Source organism: Cavia porcellus, unplaced genomic scaffold (assembly GCF_034190915.1).
Source record: "Cavia porcellus strain 051 isolate PalLab524CR breed Dunkin Hartley unplaced genomic scaffold, mCavPor4.1 scaffold_7, whole genome shotgun sequence".
In the NCBI taxonomy this organism is placed as follows: Eukaryota; Metazoa; Chordata; class Mammalia; order Rodentia; family Caviidae; genus Cavia; species Cavia porcellus.
In genome coordinates this window covers 16008403-16023303 of record NW_026947490.1, presented here as the reverse complement: position 1 = coordinate 16023303, position 14901 = coordinate 16008403, and the positions used below count along the sequence as shown (strand labels likewise).

Here is a 14901-nt window from a genome sequence, read left to right as displayed (position 1 = left end):
CTTGGTATAGCTCAATGGAACTTCTCAATGAACTGAAAAACTTGACTTAGCTAGGCACTTTGAAAAAAATAAGAGGGTTACACCAGCTGAATTTTAACCAAATAGAAGACAAACAGTTCAGTCATCAGTACATGGATTTTTCACTATCAGCACATTAGTTTCATATGCACCAAAAATATAGAAGTGTCATATTAATATCAAATATGCACCTTAGTGCATAATATCAAATATGCACCAGGCCCTTAGTTCCTTCAGACAGCCATCACCTACCAGGAGAATCAGACAAACATGCCTCTCTGTGCTTACCACCACCATGGAAGTTCCAGTGTAGACATGCAAGCTGAGAGAAGCAGCCCCACCTCCACACACTCTGATTAATCGGGGAAGCCCCATTGTAGCTACATAAGTCTGGAAAGCCTACCCAATACCCTGCTTTTTCCCTGTAAATCTGGGATCAGTAGAACCCATTTCCCTGTCCCATTCTGCTACACTGTTGGGGGGAGCAGTCATTGTGGGAAGTGCCTGTGGCCCCACAATCAGCATGTTGGGAGGAACCCAGGAGAATGTCAAGATGAAGGAGAAATAGGTAGTCGTAGACCTCCAGCCCACACAGAAGTCTGGGTGATACAGTCATAGAAGGAAACAGAAGTCACACATCTGAAATCTCTGAGAGCATAGCACCTGAAAGAAAAAGAAAAAACTCCATTAAATTATAAAAGCAATCAAATCAGAAGTAATGTTTCAGGTAAAAGAAGAAATCACAAACATAATTAAAGACCTGCTCAGCATATCTAAAGAAGACATAGATAAAAAAGAGGAGCATAGGAAAATGATAGAAACCTTGAATGAACAATTAGAAAGGAATTACAGTTCATGAAACAGATTCAAAGAGATATATAGGAAATTAAAAACTCAATCAGAAGCTGGCAAAACCGCTTGAAAGAAACCAAAGATAAACTTTCAAACCTTGAAGACAGGACTGCAGGTAGCGATCATGAAAGGAAAGATGTCTTAAAAATAACAAGGAATCAGAAAATAACAATTCAATGGCTGCAAGATGACACAAAAAAGCATTATTTAAGAGCGATAGGTATCAGTGGAGGGGTCAACGCAAATGAAATTAAAAGGCTATTTACAGAAGTCGTAGTAGAAAAACTTCCCAAACATGGAAAAAGGATCTGGCATGCAGATAAGTGAGGCATATAGGACTCCAACTAGCCATAACCAAAGTAAATCTACACTCAGACATATAATAATCAAGATCCAAGAAGTTCAGCACAAGAACAGAATATTAAAAGCTGTTAGAGAAAAGAAACAGATTACCTATAAAGGAAAGCCAGTCAGAATCATGGCAGATTGTCCATGCAAGCCATCAAGTCAAGAAGAGTCTTGAGTGAAGTGTTTCAAATCCTGAAAGAAAACATCTTCCAATCCAGATTTATTTACCCAGCAAAACTATCTTTCAAAATTGATGGAGAAATAAGATACTTCCATGATAAAGACAACTGAAGTAATTCATGGCCATCAAACCAACCATACAGAGAGTACTAAAGGATATGCTAGAGAGAGATAAAGATGATCATGGTTCCAGGAACAGCAGCAGATAAGGATCACCAAACAAGACAGGCATTTGAATGAAGGGAAAAAGTGGAGGGCCCACAGCAGGAGAATAGCATGACAGAGACAAACCAATGTATGTTGGTTGTAACCATTGATGTAGATGGCCTCAGATCAGCAATAAAAAGAAACACAGGGAGAGTGGATCAACAAACAAGATCCATCTATATGCTGTATACAAGAAACATTTTGTTTTGTTTTGGTACAGAGAATCAAACTCACTACCTTACACTCCCCAGGCAGGTGCTTATGCCACTGAGCTAAATCCCCGGTCCCTACAAGAAACACACGTAACTGGAAAGGAAATTTATAGACTGAAAAATCAAAGGAGAGAAAACAATTGTCCCATATATCAGGAGACCAGAAAAAAATGCAAGGATAACTTGCTCATCAATCGCAGAATGGATAAAAAAAATATGGTATTTTCATACAATCAAAAGCTACTCAGTTATAAAGAGCCTCGATAATCTCGAGGCTCTCAAGGGTAAATGGATGCAAGTGAGGTCATGTTCATGGGTGAAACAATTGGAACACATATGAGTGAACCCTAGCATAAAAAACAGAGTTAATGGGATCCAAGAAGCAAAATAAGGGCCGGAGATTTAGCTCAGTGGCATAAGCATTTGCCCAACAAGCACGATGTTGTGAGTTTGATTCCCCCAATAAATAAATAAATAAAGCAAAATAGTTATTGAAAAAGTGATAGGGAAGGAAATACCTGGGAGGGAAAGGTGGTAACTACTGTTACTTTCGTATTGTCTTGTTTGAATGCTTGTATTGTTTTCACAATTTTATTAGGTTTGGCTCTGTTCAGTCTTGTTTTCTTAGATTTTACTTTGTCTGATGATATGGGCAGAAATTTTGAACATAACAGGATGTACTATGGTAATCCTGGTTGGTTTCCAAATGCCTTGTTTCGGAGTCTTATAATGCTTTCATTTGTTTAATTGGTTTTATTTGTTTTGTTTTGTTTGATTTTATTATATGTGATGGTATGAATAGCTATTTTAAAGAAAATGAGACATTATGTCTCATTTATGATTTACTGGTAACCATTTATGATTTACTATCATCTTGCTCTGAAGTCCTATCGTGCTTTTATTCTTTTGTTTTGATTGGTTCAATTCTGTTGTGTTTTATTTGATTTTACTATGTGTGATAGTATGGATGACTTTTTTGAACAAAATGAGAACATTATAATAACCATTTTTCATTTCCTGTCATTTGGTTTTGAAGTCCTGTAATGCTTTCCATTCTCTTGATTGGTTTTATATTACTTTGTTATATTTGATATTATTATGTGTGAAGTTATAGTCAACTATTTTGAAGAAAACAAGAGACATTATAGTAGCCACTGTTGATATCCTGTTGTCTTGTTTTGAAGTCCTGTATTGTTTACAAAGTTCTGTTCTGATTTGCTTTGTTCTGTTTCCTTTTCTTCTGTTTTATTCTCTTAAAAATAAAAATAAATAAAAATGTAATGGGTGTTAACTCCTATGTATTTTACCAGTTTGTATAATGAGGTGAAATAATAAAATGTTAAAATAATTTTATTAAAATCATTGGGAGACCTTCCTTCAATCTGGGGAACTGGGCTGCCGGAGGAGGGAACTGTGCTGCCTGAGGAGGTGAGTTCCTGCACACCATCCTGAGCCCAGGGAGAGTTTAAGAACATCATTCCCAATGGTCAAGGACCGCACCCAGCTTCCAGCCACACTAGACTGGCCTCTGCAGGTTTCAGGCCTGCCTGGACCACACCCAGTGACCTTCTTTCAATCTGGGGAACTGGGTTGCTGGAGGGAACTGTGCTGCCGGAGGAGATGAGTTCATGCACGCCATCCCGAGTCCTGGGAGAGTTTAAGATCATCACTCCCAGTGGTCAAGAACCTGCCCAGCTTCCAGTCACACTAGACTAGGCTTGGGAGGTTTTGCAGCCGAACTAGATTACACCCAGTGACCTTCTTCAATCAGGGGAGTTGAGAGCACATGAAGTGAGTTCCAGTGCATTGGTCCTTGCCTGGGGAGAACTCTGGACCATCATCCACAATGGTTAGGTGCTCGCCCATCTTCCTGGAACACTGGAGGTGGCACAGGAGGTCCTGTGGGACTGACTGGACCATGCTCAGCAACCTCCATTCAGTCCCAGGAGCCGAGGGCAAAGACAATTTCCAGCACGCCCAGGGGAATTCTTGGAACAACATTTGAAACACAGAAATATAGGAAAATGAAAAAAGACCAAAATGCAATCTCAAACCTCCAGTCCATTCCAAGAAAGGCTAGGAGCCATGTACATAGAAGAAAATATATGCCATACACCTGAACTCCCTGAAATAATAGCAAGTGAAATAAAGAAGCAACTCTGGGAAGCTTTAAAGGAATTCAAACTAGAAGTAATCTCCCAGGTAAAAGAAGAAATGATAAAAGTAATGAAAGAGATGCTAAACACATCTAAAGAAGACACAGTTAAAAAATTATAAGGACAAAACAAAAAGAGTCCTTGGATGAACAATATAAGAAACAAACAGAATACATGAAACAGATTCAAAGAGAGGTACAAGAAATCAAAAATTCCATTGGAAGTTGTCAAAACTGCCTCAATGAAAGAGAAGATAGAATTTCAGACCTTGAAGACAAGATTGCAGCTAGTGAAAAGGAAAGGAAAAATTCCTTGTCAAAAATAACAAGGAATCAGGAAATAACAATTTAACAGTTGCAAGATGATGCAAAGAAAAACAACATAAGATTGATAGGGATAAATGAAAAAGAAGGGGATAACACAAATGATATCAAGAGGCTATTCACAAAAGTAATAGCTGAAAATTGCCCAAATATGAGAATGAAAACTGACATATGGATTAGTGAAGCATATAGAACCCCAAATAGCCATAACCAAAATAAAACTACACCCAGACATAAAATAATCACTGTCCCAGAAATCCAACATAAGAACAGAATATTAAAAGCTGTTAAGAGAGAAAAGATAGAGTTCCTATAAAGGAAAACCTATCAGAATTACAGCAGACTTCTCAACACAAACAATGAAGTCAAGAAGAGCATGGAGTGAAGTGTTCCACATCCTAAAGGAAAATGATTTCCAACCTAGACTGATGTACCCTGTAAAACTGTCCTTCAAAATGGATGGAGAAATAAGAAACTTCAATGACAAAGAAGAACTTCATGATCACCAAGCCAAACCTGCAAAGAATACTGAAAGACAGTTTAGAAACACATAGGAAAAATCCACTAAGCAAGGCAGACAATTAAACAGAATGGAAAGATAAAGATGCAACAGCAGAAAGATAACATGTCAACAATAAACCAATATATAACAGTCTTATAACCATTAAAGTAAATGGTCTCAATTCACCTATTAAACAGACTGGCAGAATGGATCAAGAAACAACATCCAACCATATGCTGTCTATAAGAAACCCATCTAGGGGCTGGGGATTTAACTCAATGGCATAAGCGCCTGTCTTGCAAGCCTGTGGTCCTGAGTTCAATCCCTGGTACCAGAAAAAAAAAAAAAAGAAAGAAACCCATCTAACCCAAAAGGAAACTCAACACACTGAAAGTCAAAGGATGGAAAACAATACTTCATGCAACAGGAACTGAAAAAAAAAGCAGGGGTAGCTATTCTTTTGCAGACAATGTGAACTTCAAACCAAGAATGATCCTAAGAGATAAAGAAGGTCACTACATACTAGTTAGGGGAAAACTTCAAGAGGAAGAGACAACAATCTTAAATATATATACACCAAATTCCAGAGCACTTAGTTATACAATGTAAGTATTAATAGAAATGAAAAGCCAAATTAGCAATAACACAATTATAACAGGAGACCTTAACACACCATTGACACCAAGGGACAGATCAACCAGACAGAAAATCAGTAAAGAAATAACAGAAATAAACCACATCTGAACAAATGGACTTGATAGACATATACAGAGTATCCCATCAACAACATCAGAATATACATTCTTCTCAGCAGCACATGGGAAATTTTCTAAAACAGACCATATACTAGCTCACAGAACATATTTAAATAAATGCAAAAGAATTGAAATTATCCCATGCATGTTATCAGATCATAGTGCCGTGAAACTAGAAATTAATGATAAAAGAAACTGCAAAACCCACACAAACACATGGAAATTGAATAATACACTTTTGAGCAATCAGTGGGTCACAGAGGAAATTAAAGAAGAAATTAAAAAATACCTACAAGCAAATGAAAATACAAATACAACTTAACAGAATCTGTGGGATGCAATGAAAGCAGTCCTCAGAGAAAAATTTATTGCACTGAGTTCCCTCATCAGGAAAACAGAACGAATACAAGTAAACAACCTGATACTACTCCTCAAACATCTAGAAAAAGAAGAACAAGTCAAGCCCAAAGCCAAAAGAAGGGAGGAAATTATAAAAAGCAGAGCAGAAATCAATGCAATAGAGACTAAGAAAACAATTCAAAGAATCAATGAATCAAAGAGTTGGTTCTTTGAAAGAATAAATAAAATTGATAAGTCCCTAGACAACATTATTTAAAAAGGAAAAGAAATAGCTGAAATTCATGCAATAAGGAATGAAAAATGTGAAATCACTACAGACTGTGGAAATCCAGAAGATCATCAACACCTATTTCAAAAACCTCTACTCTCAGGTTCGACAATACAGAAGGAAATGGACAGACTCCTAGAAACATATGAAATACCAAAGCTGGGTCAAGAAGATGTAAAACTGCTGAATAAACCAATTTCTATTAATGAAATTGAAAATGTAATTAAGTCCTTAGCTACAAAGAAGAGCCCAGGCCCAGACGAATTCACTGCAGAATTCTACAAGAAATACAAAGAAGACTTGATGGCGACACTCTTCAAACTCTTCAATGAAATCTAAAGGGAAGCAATTCTTCCTAAATCATTCCTTGAAGCAAATATTACTCTAGTACCAAAACCTGAGAAAGACCCAACTAAAAAAGAGAACTACAGACCAATCTGCCTAATGAACACAGATGCAAAAATCCTCAATAAAATATTGTCAAACAGGATGCAGCAAATCATCAAGAAGATTATACACCACGACCAAGTGACATTCATCCCAGGCATGCAGGGATGGTTCAGCATATGTAAATCAATAAATGTAATCCACAATATCAATAAAGCCAAAAGTAAAAATCACATGATCATTTCTATAGATGCAGAAAAAGCTTTTGATAAGGTCCAACATTCATTCATGATAAGAACCTTACAGAAAATTGGAATACATGGTCCTTACCTCAATATGATAAAGGCCATCTATGACAAACCAACAGCCAGCATCATATTAAATGGCCAAAAATTGAAAGCCTTTACCTTAAAATCAGGCACAAGACAAGGACGTCCTTTATCACCATTCCTATTTAATATAGTACTGGAAATACTAGCCAGAGCAATTAGACAAGAGAGAGAAATAAAAGGGGTAAAGATTGGAAAAGAGGAAGTAAAATTGTCATTATTTGAAGATGATATGATGCTCTACATAGAAGACTCCCAAAACTCCATTGAAAGTCTCCTAGATATAATAAATTCAGCATTGTAGCTGGAAACAAAATCAATACTCAAAAATCAATAGCATTCCTATACACTAATAACAGAATCACAGAGAGAGAAATAAGAGAAGCCATACCCTTCACACTAGCATCCAAAAAAATGAAATACTTTGGAATTAACCTCACGAAAGACGTAAAAGATCTATACAGGGAAAGTTATAATATGCTGAAAAAGAAATCAAAGAGTATCTCAGAAAATGGAAAAACATCTCTTATTCATGGATAGGAAGAATAAATATTGTGAAAATGGCCATTGTCCCAAAACTGTAATACAGATTCAATGCAATCATAATGAAAATACTATCAACATACCTCATAGATCTAGAGAAATCACTCCTAAAAATTCATCTGGAACCAGAAGAGATCTAGAATAGCAAAGACAATTCTAAGCAGCAAAGGCAAGGCAGGAGGCATCCCAATCCCTGACTTGAAGTTATACTACAAAGCAACTGTAATAAAATCAACATGGTACTGGAATCAAAACAGATCTGAAGATCAATGGAATAGATTAGAAGATACAACTACAACTACAAACACACTCAATCACCTTATCTTTGATAAAGGGGCCAAACATGTACACTGGAAGAACGACAGTCTCTTTAATAAATGGTGTTGGAAAAACTGGCTTTCCCTATGCCAAAAACTAAAACTAGACCCATGCCTATCATCATGTACTAAACTAAAATCTAAATGGATCAAAGATCTGAATATTAAAACATAAACACTAAATCTGTTGGAAGGTAAATTGGGTAAAAATCTTGAAGACATAGGGGTAGGTAGAGAATCCATGAACAGGAATCAAACTGCCTGGGAAATACTTCCCAGAATCAATAACTGGGATCACGTCTTATTAAAAAGCTTCTGCATGTCAAAAGAAATCTCCAGCACAGTGAAAAGAAAACCTACAAACTGGGAAGAAATCTTAGTGAACTGTCCCTCAGACAAAGAACTTCTGTCTAAAACATATAAAGAATTTAAAAAAAATCAAACCCCCAAAATTCAAAGACCCAATCCAAAAATGGGCATCTGAGATTAATACACACTTCTCAGATGAAGAAATACAAATGGCAAATACATACATGAAAAAATGTTCATCACCATTATTCATTAAAGAAATGCAAATTAAAAACACACTGAGATTGCATCTCACTCTAAAAAGAATGGCCAGGATCAAGAAAAGTACCAACAACAAATTCTGGAGAGGCTGTGGGGAAAAAGGAACTCTCCTGCACTGTTGGTGGGAGTGTAGACTGGTGCAACCACTGTGGAGGTCAGTCTGGAGATTTCTCAAAAGGCTGGGATTGGAAGTCCCATTTGATCCAGCTATTCTGCTTCTAGACATATTCGCATAAGAACTGAAAACATCATACCATAGTGATATATGTGCACCCACGTTTATAGCAGCATAATTTGTAATAGCCAGATATTGGAAACAACCTAAATGTCCAACAACTGAGGAATTGATAAAAAAAAAAGCTGTGGTATTTTTATATAATGGAGTACTCTCAGCTATAAAAAATGATCACATTGAGATATTTATAAATAAATGGAGACCATACTCATAAGTGAAATAAATCAATCTCACATGTATAAATACTGTATAGTCTCCCTGGTGTAAGAAATGGTAAGAGTACATAAAAGTTTATGGTAATCATGATTCCCTGTTACATTACTTTGAAGCCTTATAATGTTTCCATTCATTAGTTGGAATGGTTTTATCGTGGTTTGATTTCATTATCTGTGATGGTATAAAAATCTATTTTGAAGAACACAATACATTATAATAGCCAGTGCTGATTTAATATCTTCTTGTTTTGAAGTCCCACCATACTTCTGTCCTTCTGTTTCCATTGGTACCATCATACTGTATCTTATTGGATTTTATCATGTGTGGTAGGTAGTGTAAATAAATTTTTTATGTACAATGGGATAATATAGTAACCATTGTTCATTTTCTGTTATTCTCAATGCCCTCTAATGCTTTCTTTCTCTTTAATGGTTTTATACTATTTTGTTATATTTGATACTATTGTGTATGAAGGTATGCTCAACTATTTCAAGGAAAGAGACATGGTAGCTACTGTTATATTGGGTTGTCTTGTGGTGAAATACTGTGTTGCTTAAATTGTTCTGTTCTGATCTGCTGTTATGTCCTCTTTTATCTTAATCTCTTTAAAATAAAAAATTTTAAAAAATAAAATCTTTGGGATGCAGTTAATTGAGAAATTACACATTTCAGAATGACCACTTAAAAAGTACCATAAAAGTATAAAAACTTACAGCAAAAATTCTAGAAATACAGTTTCCTATTATAGAAGAGGCCAGACAATCTATTGAGAAAATCAAAAGAAAATAATAATGTCATGTGCCCCAGCAGCAAGGACACAGAAACTGCTATTCAATGTGAACTTTATAAAACACAAATCTGTAATCAGCACTGTAAGAAACATCCTGTGTGTTTTGGAAATTAATTTATACATTACAAATACTTCTGCAATATGTTTATAAAATAAAAATTTACCATGAAGAATTTTTGTTTTTATAAAAAATTAAATTTATTGCTCCCATGAGTAATATGTATGAAACTAAAATAAGTCAGTAGTAGTTGCAGGTTAAGGCTTTTTAAAAATAAGCTGTCCTATTATCCTGAAAGATAAACTTCCCAAAAAAGAAAATAAACCTCAGGATTTTATTTACAGAAGTCAAAGATGGTACCAATACTTGTTCAAGTCTGGACATTTTTTCATTGCTGGAATATAAATGGTCTTAATTCTTCAATTAAAAAACACAAACTGCAGACTGGATTACAAAATAAGACCCAACTCTACTGCTTGCAAAAAACATACTTTACTAGTAAAGCATGAAAAGGAAAGTAAAATGACGGGAAATAATATTTCATATAAATGGAACCTGAAAGCAAGCAGGGGTACCTGTACTCATATCAAACAAAGCAAACTTCAAGGCAAAATTGGGCAACACATAGAAGGTGTTATGCTTTGTAACTAGATGTCCCCATAAAGACACGTACAGAGGGAAGAGTTTCGAAGGTGGCTGAGTTAACATGTGTGAACGTGGATTAAGGGTGTGATACTGTGATTACGGGTGGGATAATGGAAGCCCCACTCTGCGTGAGGATGGCATCAATCAATAGGCATTCAGCTGGATAATATATAGAGAAAAGGGAAACAGACTGCGGCTTATCGCCTTCTGCCTGCCCTGCCATGCCATAAACTGTTTCTCCTCTGTGATGCCCGTCTGCCATGCCACACTGTCTTGAAATCAGCCAAATTTTGCTATGGAGCAAAATTTCTATAAACTGAGAGCTAAATAAATCTTTCTTTACTTAATTTGTGGATACTGGGTATTTTGTCTTGGCAAGGATAAAAATAATTGAGACAGAAGGCAACTACATATTGGTAAAGAGATGAGTCCATCAAGAAGATGTAACAGTTATAAATATATATGGTCCAAGCATTAGTTAACCAAAGTTTGTAAGACAAACACTATTCAACATAAAGGGACCCACAGGTGCCAATATATTAGTAGTGGGGAACAGAAATACTCCACTCTCACTGATAGGTCATTCAGACAAAAAATACCAAGAAACATGAGACTTAAGTACAGCATGGATTAGATTGATTTAACATCTCTTAACTGCACATTCCATCCAATAACTACAAATACATATTTAGAATACTCATAGAATGTTCTTCATAATGTATTTTAGGCCAAAAAGCAAGACTTAAAAAAATTTTTAAAAATTAAAATAATTTATTGCGTCTTTTCAGATCATAATGGAATGAAACTAGGAATCAATAGAAAACAAACCACAGAAACTATACAACAACCTTGAAGGTAAACAACAGACTTTTGAAAATTCACTGATCATAGGAATAATTAGGAAGAAAATTAAAAATTTCTCTAATCAAGTGAAAATGTACCTACAACATACCAGCATCCCTGAAAAACAGCAAAATCAGTTCTAAGGAGAAAGTTTATAGTTAAAAGTGCCAACATAAAAAATTCAGAGAGGTCACAAATAATCATTTATCTCTTTTTGGGGGGTAAAAACCAAAACCAAAACCAAATCTGACAAAATGAAAAAAAAAAGATTTGAGCTAAGATTATTGAGATAGAAACTAAAAGAACAATACTGACGGCCAGTAAAAGAAACAGTCATTTCTTTTGAATGATAAACAAGATTGATACATCCTTAGCCAAGCTAACCAAAAGAAAGAGAAGACTCAACACAGTTCGAGATGAAAAAGATGGTGTTGCAACAGAAACCACTGAAATTCAAAGGATTATTAGGGACTATACACTTATAAATTGGAGAATCTGGAAAAAAAATGAGTAAAGAATGACCCAAATACATGGAAATAGGAATGAAAAGGGTAAAATTGCACAGATTTTGCAGAAATCCAGATGATCATCTATACCTACTTCAAGAATCCTTATTCTAGCAAGATAGAAAATGCAGAAGAAATGGGCAGATTCTTAGATACATATGAATTACTAAAGCTGAATCAACAATATATAAAAATTCTAAATAAACCAATATCATTCAATACAATTGAAGATTAATTAAAAATCTCCCTACAAAGAAAAGCCCAGGCCCTGATAGATTCACTGCTGAATTCTATAAGAAATTTAGAGAAGACCTAATGCTTCTATTTCTTAAACTCTTTAATGAAATTGAAAAGGAAACAATACTCCCAAATTCATTCTTGGAAGCAAGTATTACCCTGAAACTAAAACCACTGAAGGACTCAACCAACAAAGAGAACACAAGCCAATCTCCCAAATGCACATAGATACAAAAATCCTCAATAAGATACTGGCAAACACAATACAGCAAATCATCAAGAAGATTATATAGGATGACCAAGTAAGATTCATCCCAGGGATGCAGGCATGGTTCCACATATGCAAGTCAACCAGACATGGTGATACGTGCCTGTAATCCAAGGGCTTGGGAGGCTGAGGTAGGAGTATTTCTGTGAGTTTGAGGCCAGTTTAGGCTCTATAGTGGTTTCAAGGCCAGCTGAACTGCATTCTCAAAAGAAAAAAAAAACCACGCAAATCAATAAATGTAATACACCACATTAACAAAGCCAAGGACAAAAACCATCTGATTACCTCAGTAGATGCAGAAAAAGCATCTAAATCCAACACTCATTCATGATAAAAACTCTACAGAAAATTGGAATAGATGGTCTTCACCTCAATCTGTTAAAAGCCATCTTTGAAAAACTGATAGCCAACACCATACTAAATGGACAAAACTGAAAGCTTTCACTCTAAAATCAGAACAAGATAAGGATGTTCACTGTTACCATTTCTATTTAATGTAGCTCTGGAAACATTAGCTAGATCAGTTAGACAAGAGAAAGAAATAAAATGAATAATGATACAAAAGGAAGAGGTTAAATTATTTGTGTATGACATGATACTCTATAAATAAGATATCCAAAACTCCATCTTAATACTAGATTTAATAACCAAATTCAGTAGCATAGCTGCATATAAAGTCAACATTCAAAAATCAATGGCTTTCCTGTACACAAACAACAAAAGTTATTTCTCACTGAGAGAGAAAGTAGGGAAACACCACCTTTCACAATAGCATCCAAAAAATGAAATATGGGGAATCAACCTAACAAAGGAAGTGAAAGACTTCTACATTGAAAACTACACTACTCTGAAAAAGAAGATTGATGCCCATCGAATGAGGAATGGATGATAAAGATATGATAATTCTATACAATGGAATACTACTCAACCATAAAGAATGATAAACTGGACATCATTATAGATAAATGGGTGCACTTTAAGAACATATTCATTAGTAAAATAAATAAAACATACGTGTGTAAATATTGGATTGTTTCATTGCTGTGACAAGTTGAAAGAAAAACATGTGTATGTGTATGTATATGTATATGAAAGATAGTTAAGATAGTTAAAAAAAGAAGAAGCATAATGGCCTCCTTTGTCATCCACATGGCCTGTTCAGAAGCAAATTCAATGGATCCCTTCACTAAACAACTCTGTAGATTCTGCCTTCCCTTCTACAATTTGTCTCAGTATTTTTGTCCCGGAGAGAATGACCTCAGCCAAAACAGACTCAGGTCACACCTGCCTTTACTTCAACTAACCCACTGTAAGCCATTTTGAGTGTCTTAAGAAATTTTTGATGTGCTATGTTTTGGGGGTTTTTTGCATGTGGATATCTAGTTGAAGGTACAACTCTTTATACACTTAATTTGCTTTTGCATCTTTGCCAGAAATCAATTATCTGTTATGTGGGTATATGTTTTGGGACTTATTTGTGCCTTGGTTGTTTGTCTATCTTGATATCATTGCTATTTTGTCATGATTGGTGTAACTTTGTGATAAGTCATGGGTTTGGGGAGGGTTGGAGCTCTAATTTTGTTCCTTTATCAAAGTTGTTTAGACTATTCTGAATCTTCTGTATTTTTACAGGAATGTAAGAATCAAAATGTCAATTTTATGAAAAATGATTTTGTCATTTTGATAAGGGATTGTGTTTTCTGATCTTTATTATTTTCTTCTATTAGTTTTTGGTGTTCTTTTATTTCTAATTTCTTACAGAAAGATATGAGGATATTTCATAACTTACTTCTTTTCTAATAAATGTACTTGGTGTTAAAAAAAAAAAAAGATCATTCCTCAAGGTGTCTTAATCCCAGGAGGTTGAGGCAGGAGGATTGCTGTGAAATCAAGGCCAGCCTATGCTACAAAGTGAGTTCAAGGTCAGCCTGAATTGCACAGTGAAACTGTCTCAAAAAGACAAAAAAAAATCATTCCTCAATACAGTACAGGCCATGTATGACAAAACCACAGCCAACATCATTCTGAATGGGGAAAAACAAAGCATTTCCTATAAAATCCGGAATAAGGCAAAAATGGCCACTTTCGCCACTGCTAGTCAATACAGTTCTTCTTTTTTTTTTGTCTTTTCATTTTTTATCATATGTATCAATAGGTACCAGAGATTGAACTCACAACCACACACTTGCAAGGCAGTGTTTATACCCCTGAGCTAAATCCCCAGCCCCATCAATACAATTCTTGAAATATGAATTAGAGTAATTAGGGAAGAGAAAGATGCAATAAGAAAGAAAGAAGTAAAATTATCCTTTGTTTGCAGATGAATTTGTCCTATATTTAGGAAGACTCTAAAGTCTTCATCAGATTTTCAGAGCTGAAAAACCAACTCAGCAAAGTAGCAGGATATAAAACCAACATTTTAAAACCATCTTTTTATACATCAATAATGGACTAGCTAATAAAGTAACCAGGAAAAAATTTTCTCATAATAGTTTGAAAAAATAAAATATCTAGGAGTCAGTCTAACCAAGGAGGTGAAAGACCTCTATAATGAAAATTTTAGAACACTGAAAAATTGAAGAAGACACTAGAAAATGGAAAGACCTCCCACATTCATGGACTGGAAAAATTAATATTGTAAAGGTGGCCATATTACCAAACGCAATTTACAGATTCAATGCAATCCTCATCAAAATACCAATGAAATTCTACACTGAATTAGAAAAAACGAACTTAAATTTCATATGGGACACAAGAGATATGGACCATCCAAAGCTATCCTAAGTAAAAAGAGTAAGGCTGGAGGCATCAAAAATAAAAGACCTATTAACGAAAC

General features: G+C 35.1%; 1 protein-coding gene across 6 annotated transcripts in view; it reads right to left on the bottom strand.

The window, feature by feature from the left end:
* Positions 1-14901, bottom strand: part of Znf569 (zinc finger protein 569) — a 100707-nt gene that overhangs the window by 81868 nt on the left and 3938 nt on the right. The gene's annotated exons all lie outside the window — the stretch shown is intronic.